The sequence below is a fragment of the Sciurus vulgaris genome (assembly GCF_902686455.1).
Source record: "Sciurus vulgaris genome assembly, chromosome: 4".
NCBI lineage: Eukaryota > Metazoa > Chordata > Mammalia > Rodentia > Sciuridae > Sciurus > Sciurus vulgaris.
The window spans coordinates 62125377-62145530 of record NC_136464.1 but is presented as its reverse complement, the minus strand read 5'-3'; the positions used below and the strand labels follow the sequence as shown (position 1 = coordinate 62145530).

At 33.1% G+C, this 20154-nt stretch overlaps 1 long non-coding RNA gene across 1 annotated transcript; it reads left to right on the top strand.

The window, feature by feature from the left end:
- The first annotated feature begins 375 nt into the window (after positions 1-375).
- LOC306659565 lies at positions 376-18431 on the top strand. The gene is made up of 2 exons (XR_013763339.1): positions 376-652; positions 12887-18431. It is a non-coding gene; the product is annotated as an uncharacterized lncRNA (long non-coding RNA).
- Positions 18432-20154: the final 1723 nt, after the last annotated feature.

Below are 20154 nucleotides of genomic sequence, written 5' to 3'. Positions count from 1 at the left end.
ATATGCTTTTGCAAAATACATATTGCTCTTTTGACTGCATATGACATATATATATAGGTATATTCGTATATAGCGTTATATGTGTATACATACAAATGTGTTTACACATACATACAAGTGGCTCTTCATGACTGTGGGCTACATGTACACAGATTCAACAAATCATTGATCAAAAATAGTTTAAAAATTACATCTGTAATGAATATATATAGACGTTTTGTCATGTCATCATTCACTAAAAACAGTACAACTATTTATATAGCATTTGCATTATATTAGGTATTATAAAAATCTAAGGTAATTTAATAAAGACTTATATGCAGAAGATTATATGTACATATTACTACATTTTTAATAGACTTCAGCATCCATATTTTAGCATATTCAGGGAGTCCTAGAACCAATTCCCTATAGATATTGAGAGATTAATGTACATGTGTGTTTGTGTGTGTATAATGCTGTTTCTTACTTTTGTCTCTCAGCCCTAGCTTTAAAGAGCTTCATGTTATTATGTGTTATTGTGTGTATATATGTACATAATTTTTACTCTGCATTATATACCAGTATATACATGTAACCTATTCTGTCTACCTTTTCTTCTAGTGATGAACATCCCATTTACCTACAATTTCCCATCTCCACAAATCCCACAGTAAGGAACATCTTCACATTTGTCTTCTATGAAACTTCTGTGAAAATTTCTTTGGGCTATATACACCTTGGAGCAGAATTTTTGGTGCATAAACATACATATAATGAATTTGACTATATGTAAGATTTAGCCACTTCCAACACAACAAAGTACATGTTGGTCCCTATATTAGCAAATATCCAGTAACATCTCGAATTATATAATTTTCTTTTTTTTTTTCTGGACAATGGGTACAAAATAACATCTTAGTAACTTCTTAGTAAGTTAATTTGCAGTTAGGCCATTTACTAATAATATTTTGAAAATCACTTTATGTGATCTTCAGTTTTTTGAGTTTTCTTTTTTGAAATTAATTGTTCCAAAAAGTTGAAAATTTACTTTCTTATTCAGACATTTATCTTTAACTTTGTGAAGAGTGCCTTTCATTGAACAGAAAACATTTTATGCTTTATGTTTTATTTTATGTCATCAAATTACATGATTTCTTATAGTACACACTATTCTTTTTATCTTGCATATCACTTAATATTTATACATAAGAAATGGTCATGTTTCTTTAAAAAAGTCATAATTGAAAATATAATGTGTTGGGTGCAGTGGTGCATGCCTGTAATCCCAGTAGCTCAGGAGGCTGAGACAGGAAGATTGATAGTTCAAAGCCAGTCTCAGCAAAAGCGAGATCCTAAGCACCTCAGTCAGACTCTGTCTCTAAATAAAATACAAAATAGGGCTGGGGGATGTATATAGCTCAGTGGTCAAGTGCCTCTAAGTTCAATACCCAGTACCAAAAAAAAAAAAAAAACAAGAAAGAAAAAAGAAAGAAAACATAATAACATTTTATATTAATATAATAATAAATATATTATTTCAAATTTTCTTTTATAAATATATAATTATCTGAATGAAGAATGATTTCATGCACACTTATGAAAATACATTTTTTCCCTAAAATAGATTACTAGAAATTGAATTACTGAATAAACTTCTCACAGTAAGCATTCTTTAAAGGTCTACCATTTTGACTTTCCTATATTAGTGCAAGTTTCACTATATATTTTCAGCAATTAAATCATAACATAAGTTTCTTAATTTGATGATCATACCAGTTAAATATTTTATTTGAATTTGAATATTTATATTTTTGTATTTCTCTAAGTGATTTCTTCTTTCATATTTTGTATGTATTGCAGCATATTTTAATTTTCTAATCATAGAGCTAGGTGTATTGACCTTTATAAGACTGATCTTTAAAAATCTTAGATTTCCTGAAAAGAGTGCTCGAATATGGTCTTATTCATGTCTTTATGTCATAAACTACCTTTTATTGAAATATTCACAGGCAGTAAAATCTGGACGTGCAGATGATCAGAAAATGTATATTCAAGGGTAATATTTACCCCATCATTTGTGTTACCTAGATTTATGATTGGAGAACCTATTTCAATTATACCATAGACCTCCAAAAACCTTAAAACACTTTTAATTAACCCTAATGTTATGTTCTTATGTTTGCTGTACAAATTCAGGTTTTATTATTGCTCATTCTTAAGGTAATTTGCTGATGGAGTCTGTAAGGTTGATGCTATTCACTGTCTGAAAAAAGGAATCTTATTATAGTTTTAAAAGTTAACAAGTGTTTACAAAGCATTGAAAAACTAACTGGCATTCTTAGAAGTTTAAGTATTTATAAAATTCAGAAATATTAGGCAATTTAAATATCATTAGTTCTCAGGTTGCTTTTGATTTGAATTTTTGGTGCTGGAGCAAAACTTAATATCTTTAAAATAATTAAATAATTTCTGTTCTATGGCTTAGATTTCTTCAAGGTTCATATACACAGATATAAATATATACACAATTGCTCATAGAAAATTATTCTAGTGCTAATATTTTGTAAGTCCATTAGTTGACATTTGTTATGTTATTTGACTAAATTTAATGGCACTCTGGGTAAAATACAGAGGAAGAAATTAAAAATTGTAGAATCACATGGCATCATTGAAAAACAGAGTGAATTTTAAAGCAGATAAAACAATGAGAAAATCTGAAAAATTCTTTTCCAATTTGACTTCTGGGTCTTTTAATTTCACCTCCTTAGATGATCTACAAACAATCAATAGATACACGAAAAACTTTTTCTTAGATTGCTACCAGAAAACTACTCGATTCCTGCTTTTATTTCTTGTGCTTTGGGAGTCATGTTAAAGAAGTCTGACCCTAAGCCAACATGATGAAGATTTGCATCTACTTTTTCTTCTGTAAGCTGCAGGGTCTCTGGTCTGATTCCAAGATTCTTGATCCATTTTGAGTTGAGTTTTGTGCAGGGTGAGATATAGGGGTTTAGTTTCATTTTTCTGTTTATGGATTCCCAGCACCATTTGTTGAAGAGGCTATCTTTTTCTCCACAGTATGTTTTTAGCACCTTTGTCGAGTATGAGAAAACTGATTTATGTGTGTTTGTCTCTGTGTCCTCTACTCTTTACCATTGATCTACCTGTCTGTTTTGGTGCCAATACCATGTTGTTTTTGTTATTATTGTTCTGCAGTATAGTTGAAGTTCTGGTATTGGGATACCTCCTGTTTCACTCTTCCTGCTAAGGATTGCTTTAGCTTGTCTGGGTCTCTTATTCTTCTAAATGAATTTCATGATTGCTTGCTCTATTTCTATGAGGTACATCATTGGGATTTTAATTGGAGTTGCACTGATTTGTATAGCACTTTTGGTAGTATGCCATTTTGACAATATTATTCCTCCTATCCATCAACATGGGAGATCTTGCCATCTTCTAAGTTTTTCTTTAATTTTTTTCTTTAGTGTTCTGTAGTTCTCATTGTAGAGATTTTTCACCCCTTTTGTTAGATTGATTCCCAAGTACTTTATTTTTTGAGGCTATTGTGAATGGGATAGTTTTTCTAATTTCTCTTTCAGAGGATTCATCACTTATGGATAAAAATGCATTAGATTTATGAGCATTGATTTTTATATGCTGCTACTTTACTGAATTCATTTATAAGTTCTAGAAGTTTTCTGGTGGAATTTTTCAGCTCCTCTAAATATAGAATCATGTCATTGGCAAACAGTCATAGTTTGAGTTCTTCTTTTCCTATTCATATTCCTTTAGTTTCTTTGGTCTGTATAATTGCTCTGGCTAGAGTTTCAAGGATGATGTTGAATAGAAGTGGTGAAAGAGGGCATCCCTGCCTGTTCCCTTTTTTTAAAGGGATTGGTTTCAGTTTTTCTCCATTTAGATTGATGTTGGCCATGGGCTTAGCATAGATAGCCTTTACAATGTTGAGTAATGTTCCTACTATCCCTATTATTTTTTAGTGTTTTGAGCATGAAGGCTACTGTATTTTATCAAATGCTTTTTCTGCATCCATTGAAATAATCCTGTGATTCCGAATTTTAAGTCTGTGTGGTGAATTACATTTATTGATTTCTGGATGTTGAACCAACCTTGCATCCCTGGGATGAAACCCACTTGATCATGGTGCGCTATGTTTTATCAATAATTAGGATAGATTCAAACTAAAAGGCTTTTTCTCAGCAAGGGAAACTATCAGCAATGTGAAGAGAGAGCCTACAGAGTGGGAGAAAATCTTTGCTACACACACTTCAGATAGAGCACTAATCTCCAGAATCTACAAAGAACTCAAAAACTTTACAGCAAGTATACTAATAACCCAATCAATAAATTGGCTAAGGAAATGAGCAAACACTTCACAGAAGATCTACATGCAATCAACAGATATATGAAAAACTGTTCAACATCTCCAGTAACGAGAGAAATACAAATCAAAACTACCCTAAGATTCCATCTCACCTCTATTAGAATGGCTATTATCAAGAATACAAGCAACAATAGTTGTTGGTGAGGATGTGGGGGAAAAGGTACACTCATACATTGCTGGTGGGGTTGCAAATTAGTGCAGCCACTCTGGAAAGAGTGTAGAGATTCCTTAGAAAACTTGTACAGGAACCAACATTTGATCCAGCTATTCACTCCTTGGCCATACCCAAGGGACTTAAAATCAGCATCTACAGTGATACACTCACATCAATGTTCATAGCTGCTCAATTCACAATAGCTAGATTGTGGAACCAAACTAGATGCCCTTCAATTGATGAATGGATAAAGAAACTGTGGTATATATACATAATGGAATATTACTCAGCCATAAAGAAGAATAAAATTATGGCATTGCTGGTAAATCGTTGGAGTTGGAGAATATCATGCTAAGTGAGATAAGCCAATCCCAAAAAACCAAACATCTAATGATCTTGCTGATAAGCAGATGATGATATATAATGGGATGTGAGGGAGGTAAGAATAGAGGAAGGATGTATAGAGAATAGATGCATGTATGTATATATAGATGCATAAAGGAAAAAGAGGGGTGGGGAGGGGTTGGGGGGAAGGAAAAATAACAGAATGAATCAAACATCTTTACCCTATGTACATGTATGATTACACAAATGGTCTGACTACTTTGTGTACAACCAGAGAAACAATAGTTGTACCCATTTGTGTACAATGAATCAAAATAAATAAATTTAAAAAAAACTATTTGAGTAAATATACCACGGCATTTGTATCAGTAATGAAGCTTTGCACCAAAAGAGCTTTTATTATGATTTTATCAGAAATAGAAAAGAGGAAAAAACTGATAGAGCATATTTTAGATTTTCTCCTACAAAATATAGACTTTATGTTACCAGTGTTTTCTGCAATTAGTATATTGAAGGCTGATTAGGTGCGTATCCTATGTTATTATGCACATACTTAGGAGGATGATTTAGTATGAGATGAATTCATTACTTTTTCTATACTAAATTGATAGCTTAAATTTTAGGACTTACTGTGTAGACTAGATGGTATGTTTAGCTTAACATTTTTCACAGATATCTTGTGGTTCTGAAGACTAATGTTTAGATCCTACTACATCAATGCTTGTTGTTTACCTCTTTCCATTTCATTCTTCACGTGAATGATTAATTGGAAGATTTCAGCAAGTTGAGTTTAATTTGAAGAATACTCGTTAATGTTATCTCTTAAATACATCTAGTCTCAAGCTATTGAAATCGAGTAAATACTTGTTTGATGATTCTACTGTTCTTTGGGGGTATATGTTCACCTATTCCATTATTCCCTAGTTTTTCACCCTACTGAAGTTTCACAGGTAAGCATTGATAACAATTTCTGATTGCAAATATACTATAGAGTTCATAGCCTTAATATCATTGGCTTTTAAAATATTAATGATAATTTTGAGATAAGTGGCACTTTAAAGTATGGTTTTAAAACATTTTCACATATTTCAATAAATTCTTTAATTAACAGTACATATTAAAATGTGAAATAGAATTATTTCAAGTGCAAGTACAAAAGTAACAGAAACCCAACTCATATGAGCATGTAGGACAGGGTGAACTATTAGTATGCTGGATGACTAGCTACTAGAAGTGAAGGAAAAGTTTCAGAAATTAAGGTATTTCTGGGGCCCACAAGAAGTAGTTGTTTAATGACTGGAAGATTTGCCTATGAACGGCCTTGTCTACAGTTAATTTACATGTTACTATGGTTATTGTTGCTTATATTGGTTATTTGCTATATCCTCCCTCTATCCAGTTGGTTCAGAGTCTTGCTGGTCACAAGAGGGAAAATCCAGTGTTTGGAAAGAATTCAAGCTGCAACTGAGTGAAGGTCATCTGCATTGCCACCTGAGAAGGCAGGCTGAACCATGTTGTGAGGCTAAGTTTTTCTGTCTCTGAAGTCATCATAACATCCTTTGTACAATCCAAGTATAAAATCTTTCCTTGTTGTCCCATTATTTCCAAGGAAGAAAATGTCTGATTGAAACTGTTTGGTTTATAAGGATATTCATTCAGTTCTACTGAATATTGCATCTAGTGAATTAAAACATTTATCTAATATTCAATTCATTCCATTTTTAACACTGATATATCTATATGTATTGGTGATACAAGGGAGGATGTGCTGTTTTTTACTCAGAAGAAATTCCCAGAAAGTAGGGAGATATCATTAGTTCAGTTAAAATAAACTGGAGAGCATATGCATTTTTGGTTTTCTTCCCTTTTAGGCTTTTTTTATTTGTGACAAATTCTAAAATCTTATATCGCTGTATACTAAAAGGATAAGAATGACATGAATTAAGAAATCATTCATAGGTTCAAAGAAAAAAAATGCAGGAAGGGTAAAGTTTGAGAAGGGTATGTATGTAGAGTATTTACTAGGAGTAACTATGAGAGGAATCCAAGAAGGGAGAAACTTCAGGGATTTGCAAACTATGTATGAATGTACAACTGTTTCCTTCTCCCCAGTCTCTGATCAAAACTCTTGTCTGATTTTGGATTTTTAGTTATTATTATTTTTCTTATGTGATTTCTGTATGTACATAGGTAGGTATTAGCCTTTCTTACAGACTCTTTGATACTACTCTAGTCATGTATGATCATTTGCTATCTTTGATATATTCACCACTGGATAGTCCTGGGTCCTTTGGACCTCCCATGAAGACTATCCTTTGACTTTTGAAGGCTTCTTCTATTCCTATTTCTTGGGTTGTGGTATTTACCTTGTTGTAGAGTGAGCACTGTATGCAATTGCAAGTGGAAGGTGGCTTTCATCTTCAGCACGTTGCTCTACACTGGTGAAGTCAACTGTGCTAATTATTACTAAATTTTCTTTCATTTTTTGTAAAGGAGTGACTGGGACTTCACATACAAAATTTAATACTTGGGAAGAATTCTAGAGATAGCTGAAGACCACATTAAAAATGTAGAGTTTGTTTATCCACTCATCAATTGAAGGGCATCTAGGTTGGTTCCACTGTCTGGCTATTGTGAATTGAGCAGCTATGAACATTGATGTGGCTGTATCTCTGTAGTATGCTGATTTTAAGTCCTTTGGGTATAGGCCAAGGAGTGGGATAGCTGGGTCAAATGGAGGGTCCATTCCAAGTTTTCTAAGGAATCTCCACACTGCTTTCCAGAGTGGCTGCACTAATTTGCAGCTCCATCAGCAATGTATGAGTATACCTTTCTCCCCACATCCTCGCCAACACCTGTTGTTGCTCGTATTCTTGATAATCGCCATTCTAATTGGGGTGAGATGGAATCTTAGGGTGGTTTTGATTTGTATTTCTCTTATTACTAGAGATGTTGAACATTTTTCCATATGTTTGTTGATTGCTTGTAGATCGATGAGTGGATAAAGAAACTGTGGTATATATATACAATGGAATATTACTCAGCCATAAAGAATGATAAAATTATGGCATTTGCAGGCAAATGGATGAAATTGGAGAATATCATGCTAAGTGAGATAAGCCAATCTCAAAAAGCCAAAGGACGAATGATATCGCTAATAAGTGGAGGATGACACGTAATGGGGGGGAGGGAAGGGTTAGTGTTAGGGTTAGAGTTAGGGTTAGGGAGGGGGGCAAGTATGGAGGAAGGAAGTACTGTATAGAGGGTAAAGAGGGGTGGGAGGGGTGGGGGGAAGGGAAAAAATAACAGAATGAATCAAACAACATTACTCTATGTAAATTTATGATTACACAAATGGTATGCCTTTATGCCATGTACAAGCAGAGAAACAACATGTATCCCATTTGTTTACAATAAAAAAAAATCAATATATTTGTCAAACCTAAAAAAAAAAAATGTAGAGTATGGGGTTTGGAGAGGTTCATTGTTTTCAAAAAAGTAAGAAGGGAGTCAGGATTATCCAAGGATTAGATCGCTAACATTCAGGGCTCTTTTCACATTCTTTCCCATTTTTGTTGGTACAAACAAATTCAGATTTGAGAAGAAGGAATTTTGTTCCTAGAGGTAGAAGAAACTTGACCAGAGGTCTATAGGAGAGGATCAGAATTCCAACAGATTTTCTGGCTGAAGTCACCCATACATTATAGGAAAGAGATTACTAGAAAGATTCTTCCCACAACACATTATTTAAAAGAAAAAGGAGCAGTGCTATCAAAATAACCTCTGTGCATTGCACAATAAGCAAGGACTTAACCCAAATTTAATCTTGTCATTGTCAGGTATTTAGAAATGAGGAAAAAAGCATTTGAAGATCACAGCAATGAGGTGAATTGTGTTCATTTTATTATTCTATTTCTGATAATTGTCAAATGCAGTCCAACCTTGCCTATCTTAAGACCCTTATTTGGAAAGTAGTCATATCATTTTGTTTGTTCAGGGAGAAAAAAAGGCAAGTAAAAGATCATGCAAAAATCAATGATTCTTTTTCTGTGTCATCTTATTTATGAGTGAGACACACATGAGAGGTCACCAAAACAGAAGTAAAATCAATAGATTGCAAATTTTAATTGGGTTTTCATTGGCTACTGCTGAACAATCCTTTGTATCTAGACCTTTCGAAGTTAAATGAATAAACTGCATAGTTTTAGAAGGGTAGTAACTCGTCCTTCCTTAGATTTGCTTCTCCACATGCAATTTTTTTCTCTTCTGAGTTGAATAAAGTGATAAGGTAGATGTATTTCTAAGTGGAGTAACATTTAATGTATTAGTTCTCGTGTCTTTTTAAAAAGCTAGGAAGTAAGCAAATTCCTTTAAGAATGGTTAACATACTAATATTTTGGTGTTTTTTTTTCTGTATTTTGTGCTATTCTATAAAAGTTGTTCTTTGTTCCTATAAGTATTTTTATTTCATTTCCTTAGACCCTGCTCATTTGATTGTGAACTAAGCCCAAAGTACCAATTTATGAAGTGTTTTGGAGATATATATTATATATATATTATATATATATACAATATATATTATATATATTATATAATATATATACATAAGTATTTAATATATATACTTAACATATGAAAAATTTGAACTCAAGTATGTTCTCTATATTATCTCTGTATAACATACTTCCTATATTCTCTCTGTATAATATCTGAACACATTTTTAAAAAACTCTCTGAGAAGTACCTAAATCTTTATTTGTAGAGATTTAACAAATGACGGGACATTGGTAGTAAATGATTGTGCTGAGATCTGGATATACATGTGTGTATGATAAGGCTGTATTTTTTCTATTTTAATAGAATTACCTATAGTGAGTTATCAATATGTTAACAAATTGAACATGAATGTGTGTTTCCATATTCCAATCAGATTGGATTATAATTATCCATGTTATATAATTTTCTTTACTATAGGCCTGCTCAGAACATCTACTATATTTATGGTCAAAGCTAATGTATTGCCAAGGTCCAGGTATGCACTCTTTTATAAATTTACCTGATCTCCAGAAACCAAGGGGGGGAAATTTTTCCCATTTGTCTTTCCTAACACACTTGGAGAAGTATACTTGGGAAACCATACAAGGGACTCTGTTGCCCCTATGATAATAGATGATGAAGCAATGAGAGATTTATGAATGTGGTTTAACATCACTTGAAAACTCTCATGTGCTATGCATATTTGTATATAATCTTGTCTCACGGAACCCTCCTCCTAAAACTTTCCTGAGAAGATATGAGGGAAAGTTCTTCCAAACCTATTGTTTTTCTCCTAATTAGTTTGAACTGTGTTTGAGGAATGGGACAAAGAAAGAAGAAACTGTTTTAAATTATTGAGAATCAGCTTCATATTATGTTTTAACTTAAACTAGGGCAATAGAGTCTGACCAAACGCTATAGATCTTATTAAAAATATAGTAAAAAATTTAAAAGCAAATTCTAAAGTGGGTGACCCAGCAAGGGCTAATCATTCAACAAATCTCTCTACTCAGTGATTTCCATAATGTTGCTTAATATATTGTCAGAAATTTGTCTCATATTCTTCCATTGAATCATTTTATTCTGCAGTCAGACTAATGCCTCTGCTTCTGATACATACACTAATCTTCAAGATAATGACGACTTTGAAGGAAGAAATTCTCTTCCTCTGGGGATGATACTTCATACCTCCTCTGAGGTTCTTTTCAACCTCTTCTCTGGATAACTCTCAGAACTAATTCTGTGGTACAAAACAGCAGAACTCTAAACAACAGGTTGCTAGAACTGTTTCCATATTTAAAATTCAATCTCCAGACAGAGAAATGCAGGCCCTTTTTTCTGGATTAATATTACCCGAACATTTTCTTTTTCTGCCACAGATTATCTTCTCGCCAGGATGACAACGGCTCTTCATTTGAGATATGGGGTGTGGTCAAAGCAATCAAGTGGATTCGTTTCCATATATCTCCAACATAAAGCTCATTTAGTCATACATAACATCAGGCGTAGGATGTTAAAATGTGATTCAGAGGAGAAATCACACACACCAAGACAAGTTGTTGTTTTTTTTTTAATGTTTTTTTCTTTTGTTATAACCAGAAGTATTAGGTGTACATTTTTTCCAGAAGTTTTAAGCGTGTCTGTTCTTAATTTCCTGTGTGTAAATGCTTAAATAAACTGCTTAAATCATGCATGTGCAGCACACCTATAACTCCTCAAGGAGCAGCAGTAATATAAAGCGCAGGAATGTCTTAAACTATCCACAGAGGAAAAGAGAACGAAAAAAGCTTAGTCAAAACTGGGTTTCATAACACTCTGCTGTGATCAAGAGGTGATTATCTTTTTAACTAAAAACCGAACAAAAAGCAAAAAAGCATTTATTCCTGAGCTGCACTTTCAGGAATTCTGATTCAGTGAGCATGAAGCCAGGTTCAAGGATCTTCACAGTGATCACCAAGTTGTAGAAAAGGTAGTCTTAAAAATAAAGTCTATTTCTGGAATGCTGAAATATATATCTCTAGCAGCATTAATAAGGAGATCATGTAATTTTTTGATCCGTAATATCTCTATTCAGATTACTTCATTTAAACATTTTCCACAAAGAATGGACTGGTACTTGTTTTATATTGGCAGAACTTGAAGTACCTCTTCTACTGTTTCTATAGTTCTTTCCATTTTCAAAAATAATTAACTATTATATAAATGCTATTCTCTCAAACAAATAAAAAGAGAGCATCCTTAGAAAAACTAATATGATGTTGTAGTTAGAACACTCCAGTAGTGTCTTAGTTGCTATGCCAACCTCTCTTCTCTTTCTTATCTAGTTCATGCCAAACAAATCGGTGACAGTTGCCTACTTCAGTCTCTTTGCTGACATCTTCTGTCTCAAAAATTCGTCATGAAAGTCTTCCAGCATTACAAACAGTCTTCATGTGGTGTGTAGTGATACATGCAGCATTGCTTCTCACGTGAACAATTCACTTTATCCAAACCTTTCTGAACTCTCCTTTAATATATCCTGTTTATTCTGTGTGTTTTCTCTCTTGCAGTTTTCTGCCTGAAAGGTAGTCCTTCTTCTATCCAATTCCAACTTTCTTTTTGAAAACCAAAGTCTCAATATTCTTGTCTAATTTTTTTTTTTTTTTTTTTTACTTGCAGTTCTAGGGATTGAACTTAGGGCCTTAAGCATAGTAGATAATGCTCGATCAATGAGCTACATCCTAGCCTCTCAATACTTCTGTCTAAATACTACATTTCTGATTGTCAAATCTCTTCCAAATTCTTAGTATAATTGTCCGTATGAGCCATTTACCATGTAGTTGATGCAGTTTAATATCAGCCTTTTCATACATAAATATAAGAATATATTATGTATGCTAAGTATACATATTTTCATCTTATTTATATTCAGACTCTTGATTTGAGGATATTCAACTCTTGATTTGAGCATATTTCATGTGAACTTTTTACTTTCCTTTCTTACTCATTTTAGATCCCTGATACCTTGTGCAAAGTAGACAAAAACTAAGTGTGTATTGGAAGAAGAATAAATGAATTAATGTGTGAAATATAATAGCTATATAAAATGATATGCCATCTCTTAAATTTGATGTTTAGATAACATAATTCTCTATGGAAAAATTGCATATTTTTGCTTGGACGAGACATGAGTGATGATAGTTTCTAAAATCAACAGAATTGCTAGTGTCTTCACAGCCCAGTTGGGGAATTATAAAGGAACTATTTGTTTCAACAGCAAATGTTTTCCACTTGAGAAGTGCTAGCAGATCCTGAGGCATAAACATACACATTGGAGCATGAAAGAAGTTTTGTCTGCAGTTTGTGTGTTACAGTTGTGGGAGTTGTTATGGCAGATGACACTTTTACTTAACAAAAGCTGTTAAATTTGCTTGGATTCACTACAAAATTTGTATGTGCATGCAGTTCATTTTATTCTTGTCTATTAGATACAGTTGGAGAATGAACCGTGTCTATGCCAACCACTTTAACCCACATCCAACCAGATCCATGAACTTTGATATCTTTTTTAGAACATATGAGACTAAAAGAAAAAATACTGTATTTGACTGAGACATTAATTTTTGAGTATCAAGAAAGAAGTAAAAGCAAGTGGCAAGTATCTATATATTTATATCTGTTGTATAATAAATTTATTCATATCCCTAAATCATTAAGATCCTGATATTTAAATGGAAATATAATATGGTTTCTTTTAAAAAAGAAATCAAAAAAGATGATAAATCCAATTCTTTCCTTTATAAGGGAATTATATTAAAGGAAAAGTGCAAAGAAAATCTCTTGGACCTAAAAATATATCAGGATTCATTCTACCACAACCTTTTGAAGCATTTCTTTTTGCTACTAAGAAATACAAAGGTATTCAGAGACTAGATATCAAACAAAAATCTTACATGTATTTTAACTGATGTAGTTAAACGAGTTCTTAAATAAAATCAGGTCTACATATTTTAATACGGTGGTGCATAGCTTTTAAATAAAATTAACACATAAATACATACATAAATAAAGTGTGTTTGCATTAAAAAGAAAATAAAATTCTTAGAACAAATAGAAACTTATTATTTGCTCCAACATGAACTCTAGATTTTCTCTGTAATATTTCTTCATACTTTCTGTAAAACTATAAGACGATTTCCTATGATTTCAAATTTTACAACTAAAAATGTAAACTTATATTCTTTCAAATTCATGAAATATGTTTAGTCATGTGATGCCACAAATCTCAGTGTAAGAGTGCATGCTGTAAAAATCTGTTTCTTTTACAAATTTTAGTTCATCTTCTTACCCAAAATATAAAACCCAAAGAATAATTTTAAACATTTGAAATAATAGATTTGCCTGTGGTTAACTTACATAGAAACTTAAAATGATCATATATTCCTGACACTTTCTAAATTTCAGTGTTACTTGGATTCTCATTTACACATTAACCTGAACAAAGGATACTGTCCTGTCTTGGTCCTTTGTGCTGCAATCATGGAATATCAAAAAATGGATAATTTATGAAGAACAGAAATCTATTACCCATAGTGCTGGGGACTGCAAGTAAACAAATCAAGGTGCAGCATTGGGTGTCCACTGAGGGCTGCATCCCCCAGGGAAAAGGGCTGCTGTGCCCTCATACGGCAGCAGGTAGAAGGGCAAAATGAGATGAACTCACTCCTTCAGGCCCTTTTCAAGACACCTAATCCCATTCGTGGGGAAGGAATACTCCTCATCTCAGAGAGGCTCTATGGCAATGTGATCGTATTGGCAAACCTGAGTTTTGAAGGGGAACACATAGTAGATATAAACCCAGAATTAATTAATGAAGAATCACACCTACTATCAACATGAGGAAAGTGTTGAACTCTGTTGGTTACTGGAAAATCCAAATTGCTACAAAATGTAAATAGCAAAGTCCTTTTAAAATTAATAATCAAATAGAGTGAAATGAAATGAAATGGTGCAATTACTATAATTACATGAAATAATCCTTTACAGAAAATTACCAACATATGCAAAAGAAAGATTTATAATAGCAATTCCATCACTCAGATGTAAACACATTTCATAAGCTGTCAAAGAGCTATCTAAGTCAGTCGTAGAGGCAGGCCTCTGTGGGATAAGGAAGAAGATACCACTGGTGTGTAACTGGAGTCCCAAGTGGACAACTGGGACATAACTGGGACAAAAGATGACAAAAAATAATGGAATAATTTCCAAATTGGTGACCAAATTAATCTAAAGATTCAAAAATCCCAGGGAATACCAAATAGAACAAACTCAAAGGAAATCATACCTATCATATCTTCAGATATTTTGTTATAAATGTGGCAGTTGTATTTGTATTATTTGAACTATTTCTTCCCATTTTTCATCCCATTATACAAAAGGTTCAAAGTGAATAGCCAAGTTAGCTGTGACAATTTCAGTCTCTCTCCCAATAATTCAAATTTAGTTCTCAGCAAAAACTTTGGAACTAGTGGGGAAAAGGGAACTTATCATTTGAATTCATCAGAAAGCAAAGGAAATGGGTTTATAAGGAAAAATGATAAGGCAGATGTGAAAGTGGAACAGAGACTAGGTGACTAGTAATCAAGGGAGAGCAATGGATTCAACTTGCTTGTAGTCTATGTAGCTATGAAAAGCTCAAGTTAGATCAAGTCAAGTGTGTCCTAGTCAACAATACGGCTAAGATAGTTTAGCAATAGCCTGAGGCTTAGTGAAGATCCCTGTATACCATGCAGCATTTCCACAGTCTAACAATTCACCTGCACATAGTAATTGGTTCTATAATGAGTCTCACCAAGCCTCCCTAAAGGGGAATTGTTCTAGTATTATATCTATCTCAAATTATCTAGCTCCACTGAATTTCCCACCAGTATTAGTTAAAGGAGTCTTTTATTAAAAGAAGAAATTTGATGGACATTTTTTATATTCAACCATTTTTTAAAAAATATTAACTATAAAACAAGTGCTTTTGTTTAAGCATAAGTAGAAAAATAATTAATGGTATGGTATTTGAGTCATGGTGTCTACAAATGAAATGATTTTGGTTAGGAATTATTGGAGACATTTGTTTATATCAGATTCTACTTGAATTATTTGTAATTTCCTATAGCGTACATATAAAAGATGGGTTCTTTTAAATAAAAAATGATACATGAAACCAAAGAAACCATTCAGATCAAGTTATTATTTTACTGAAAGTTAATGTTTCTGTAAGTAATATCAAACACAACTATGTAAATGATTAATATGTGAGTAGAATTATGTATAATAGGTCAAAAATACTGTCATGTGTCTCTAAAAAATGAATTAACAATGTTTATATAAAAAGAATTATTTTTTCTAATTTTTTAACCAAGGTACTCTCATTCAAAGAATTTAGAATGGAAATATATGCTTCTAAATTCGTGATATTTTATTTTTCTATGTTGGGATTTAAAAAGAAGATACCAGATATGAAAGTAATGTTGAGGATCAAAACACTTAGCAGTCTTTTCAATTAAAAAGTTGACTTGATTTATAGGAAGAAGCCATCTTTATGTACACTCCTATTTCTTTATTTAAATCTGGAGCTTGAGACCTGCATCAGCAAGTATTTACAAAGATAATAGTTTTTGTAAATTTTGATCTCAGTCAGTGGGACATACTGTCTCTCTAACATTGGGGTATTTGTAAGGAGACAGAAACAGATGAGTCTTTAGATGCAATTCCAAGAAGGCAGGTGTTATGGTTTAGACAGAGATGTCCCCCAAAAGCTCATGTAGGGGCCAGTGCAAGAACATCCAGAGGTGAAATGATTAGATTAAGAGTGTCATAACCACATGGGTGGATTAATCCACTGATATGGATTAACTGGGTGGTAGCTGTAGGCAGACAGGTTGTGGATGGAGGAGGAGAGTCACTGGCAGGGTGCCTTTTATCTCTGGTGAACAGATCTCTCTGTGTACTTCCAGGCTGTCATATCCAGAACTGCTTTCCTCCTCCACACCTTCCCCTGTTATGTTCTGTCTTACCTTAGACCCAGAGCAGTGGAGTTGGCCACCTATGTCTTGAGACCTCTGAAACCATGAGCCCCAAATGAACCTCCTCTGCTCTCTAATTGTTCTTGTCAGATCTTTTGTTTACAGTAATGAAAAAACTGTCTAAAACATCAGATCTTTGCTTTAACCTAGAGAAGTTTTTTTCTTGAAATTGGGCTTGATCAGGTCCAGTTTTCAACTATTCTGGGGGAAAAAAGGAAAGGAAAGGAAAAGAAAAGACAGGACATGACAGGACACCTGAGAATAGTAATACTGAAAGGCCTTGACTGTGTTCTGCAGAGAGCATGAATCCATGGATGTAAGGATTACTTCCATTGAGGAAGTAATTATACCAAAGGTAAATGTGTGAGAGATGAAAAGGATGAGAGATATTTCTCAGAAAGAAGCATCATGAAAACAGGCAGAGAGTTAGAGGGGATCTTCAAAAAATTCAACTGAATTATCAAAATCATTTCTTTTTCTTTAATAACAACTTATTTAAACCAAAGGAAAAAGAATGCCAAACAGTAACTTACTAGATGGACTTGTTAACTGAAGTCAAAGCTTAACTATGGTTTTCATAACATAATTATTAGGATCAAGAGATGATCTAAGTTAGTATTATTATGAGATCCACTAATATACTGTTGCCTTTCAAATAACATCTTATTAGATGAGACTAATTACTGAGAAAGAGGTTTTTAAAAAGAACTTAATCTAAGGGATGAACAAAAGCAAATAATTTTAGCATTCATCTGATTCAAATGTGTGTCTCTGTGTGTACTAAGACTTAGAAACTGTATCAGTAAATTAATGCCAGAACCAGATTGGAACCCAGTCCAGGTCTCTGCATTATATCACCTTCTATTCCCAAGTCAAATGAGTGCTTCTTCAGTGAATTTGCACCTTGAACAGTCTGAAAGAGTTAATTCCTCCTTCCAACTTGTCTCTTTAAATTGCCTAGAGACTATGAGAAACTGAATCCTCATAAATAAAATATTTTACTTACTTTGGTAGTTTTATAGGGAATTTATTCCTTGTTAGGTATGTGCAGAGATCTTCAGCCTTTCTCTCACCAATTGATTTTAAGAAAACATGAGTATTTTTGGAGAAACCTGATTTAATTAGAAGTTCGATGAAGGTTGAATGGAGTCTGAAGGCCTCAGATATTAAAATATGTACTTTTATTTCATGTGCAGAACTTTGTCATAACATAACACCTCCAAATAACAGAATATGAATGTGGAGTCTGGATAACAATATTATAATTTAGAATTAATTCTTTTGCTTTAGCTATACATTAAGGGAAAAGAACAATCTATAATTACATTGGAGGGAAAATGAAAATGAATGAAGTGTTATATATCACATAATGTTGAATTTGGGGAGACACCTTCTTTCTGTATCTCCATTTAGAATTAGATAATGTTCTTGTTTTGTGTTAAAATTTCATCTTGAGGTTTATTATTAAGCTCAGAGAATGCTTCTAAATGATAAGGGTCCATGTCAATCAAAAATTGCTATTCTCTATGTCACTCATTTAGTTCCCAGACTGACTTTCATAAATTTGCTGTTGGTGCAAAAGATATCACCTTGGTAACCACATCTCCAAGAGTTTTAGCTAAACTCTTGTTTAGCAAGGTGATAAGTGTTTAAAATTACTATTTTCCTTGCTTTAGATCATGAAAAACCTAAGTATAAAGCTCATTTTAGAGTTTAAGTTATGACATGGCATTTATTTATCAGGTGAATTCCTTATTCACATTTTATGCATTTATTTTCTATTGATCAATTAATCATTTATCCATTTAATAATGTATTACTCTCTTATTATGAACAAAGGAAAAACTACAAACAAAATAAAGACAAAAATTAAATAAAGACATAGAAATGATTCATCAATATTCTTTGAGAAAGTACCCATTATGCTAAAAACATTAAAAAAATATAATAATGAAAACTTCAATGGAAGTACCTCAGTACCAGAGGAGTAGGGTGAGAGGGAAAATGTAAGAAGATGTTAACTTATTTAGAGGAAAATAATTTCCAGTTTCAGCTCCAACATGGAAATAATTTAGAGGTGGCCATGACTGTCTTCACAATGTAAAAAATTGAAGGAGACTAAAATCAATGAGTCTTCTTGTACTCTATAGAAAACTGATTTGTAGGCTGGCTGCCACTCTGAGATCTGGAATGGAAGCTCCTGGGGCTGTCAGCTAGTTGGGATAGCTAAAGGGTCATCTTGAGACATTCATATAAATTCATGTGAATTTACTCTCCTAATACTCCTATCTTATCACAAATCATTACTAGATTTTTCGGTGGGTTAATTTGTTATTTTAAACATTACTAGTACTACTAATGGAAATGATACATTTTTTTTTTTTTTTTTTCAAAGAAAAACAAAACTCTGTACAGGATCTAATCCCTGTCTACTTTTTTTTTTTTTTTTTTTTTAACTAATGCTCTTTCCATTTTCACCATATTCTAGGTGGTCTAAAAGTTCTAAACTGAAACATGCCAACATCATTAATTTCTCAGTTATTTCCACCTATTATTGTTTTTACTTTGAATGCCTTTCCGACAGAGTTTGCATGGTTGACACCCTTTCATGATCCAGCTCTCAGTTCAGTTGCCATCTCTTCTGAAAAGCTTTTTATTTGACCAACTACTCAAAATAGCATCTAATTATAGCACCCTGTTTAATTTTTTGCTTCTGTTACAATCTGCAATTATTTTATTTGCTCATTTGTATAATATTCTGTCCGCCACTGAAATTGAAACTCTTTGAATGAAGGGATCATTAATCAATTTGCTAGTCAAACGATGTGCTTGGCAAATATTTTTGAAACATGAAGTCATGCCATTATCCTGTGGGATAAGGATATACCAATTAACTACAATTCTATTACCTGAGAGTATATAGTTTAAAAAAATACATGCACGTAGTACATGGTAACTGGTTTGCTTCCATTTAATTTTCCAGTTTTCAAAATGACCTTGTGAAATGCTTACCTTATATTATCACCATTTGAATAGCCCAGATATTCCCATATCAGGATGACATTTGAAAAATGGAAAGACCCTCTTCTTAAGGACAAATAGCAGTGAGTGAAGGAAATAATTGAACAACTTCAAGACAAACATATGAATTGTATCCTCACAAACAACTAACTCCTGTGAAGGTGATTCCAGTGGTTTTGGTGGAAGCTCCTCACATTCCTCCTCTCAAGTCCAAACTGTCTCAGAATTCTGGGGAGTTTGTAGACCTCTGACATTCTTCCAAAATCCATTCGTACATTTTGTCTCTATACCCTATCTAAGGGCAGGACATTTGGAGAACAGGTCTGCACACAATCAAAGGGGCAGAGAGAGTTGCTAAATTGCAGATGGAGTTTTGTTGTTGTTGTTTGCCATTATTCTTTTTGTGTGTTGTGCAGAGGAAACAGGATTTCTCATTACTTCTGAGAATCAACATCTGCAATTTCCACATAAATTGCTGATCTGCTCAAGAAAGATAAACACTGCCATTTTTGTATGTCTTAGCAAACGGGTTTTACAAAGCAAGATTACCTGAGTTTTCTAAGCTCATATCCTGTGCATGTATTTCATACTTAATATGTATGTGAAATATAATGTTCTGTTAATTAAACTGCTACTTTGGAGGCAAGAATACTTGATCT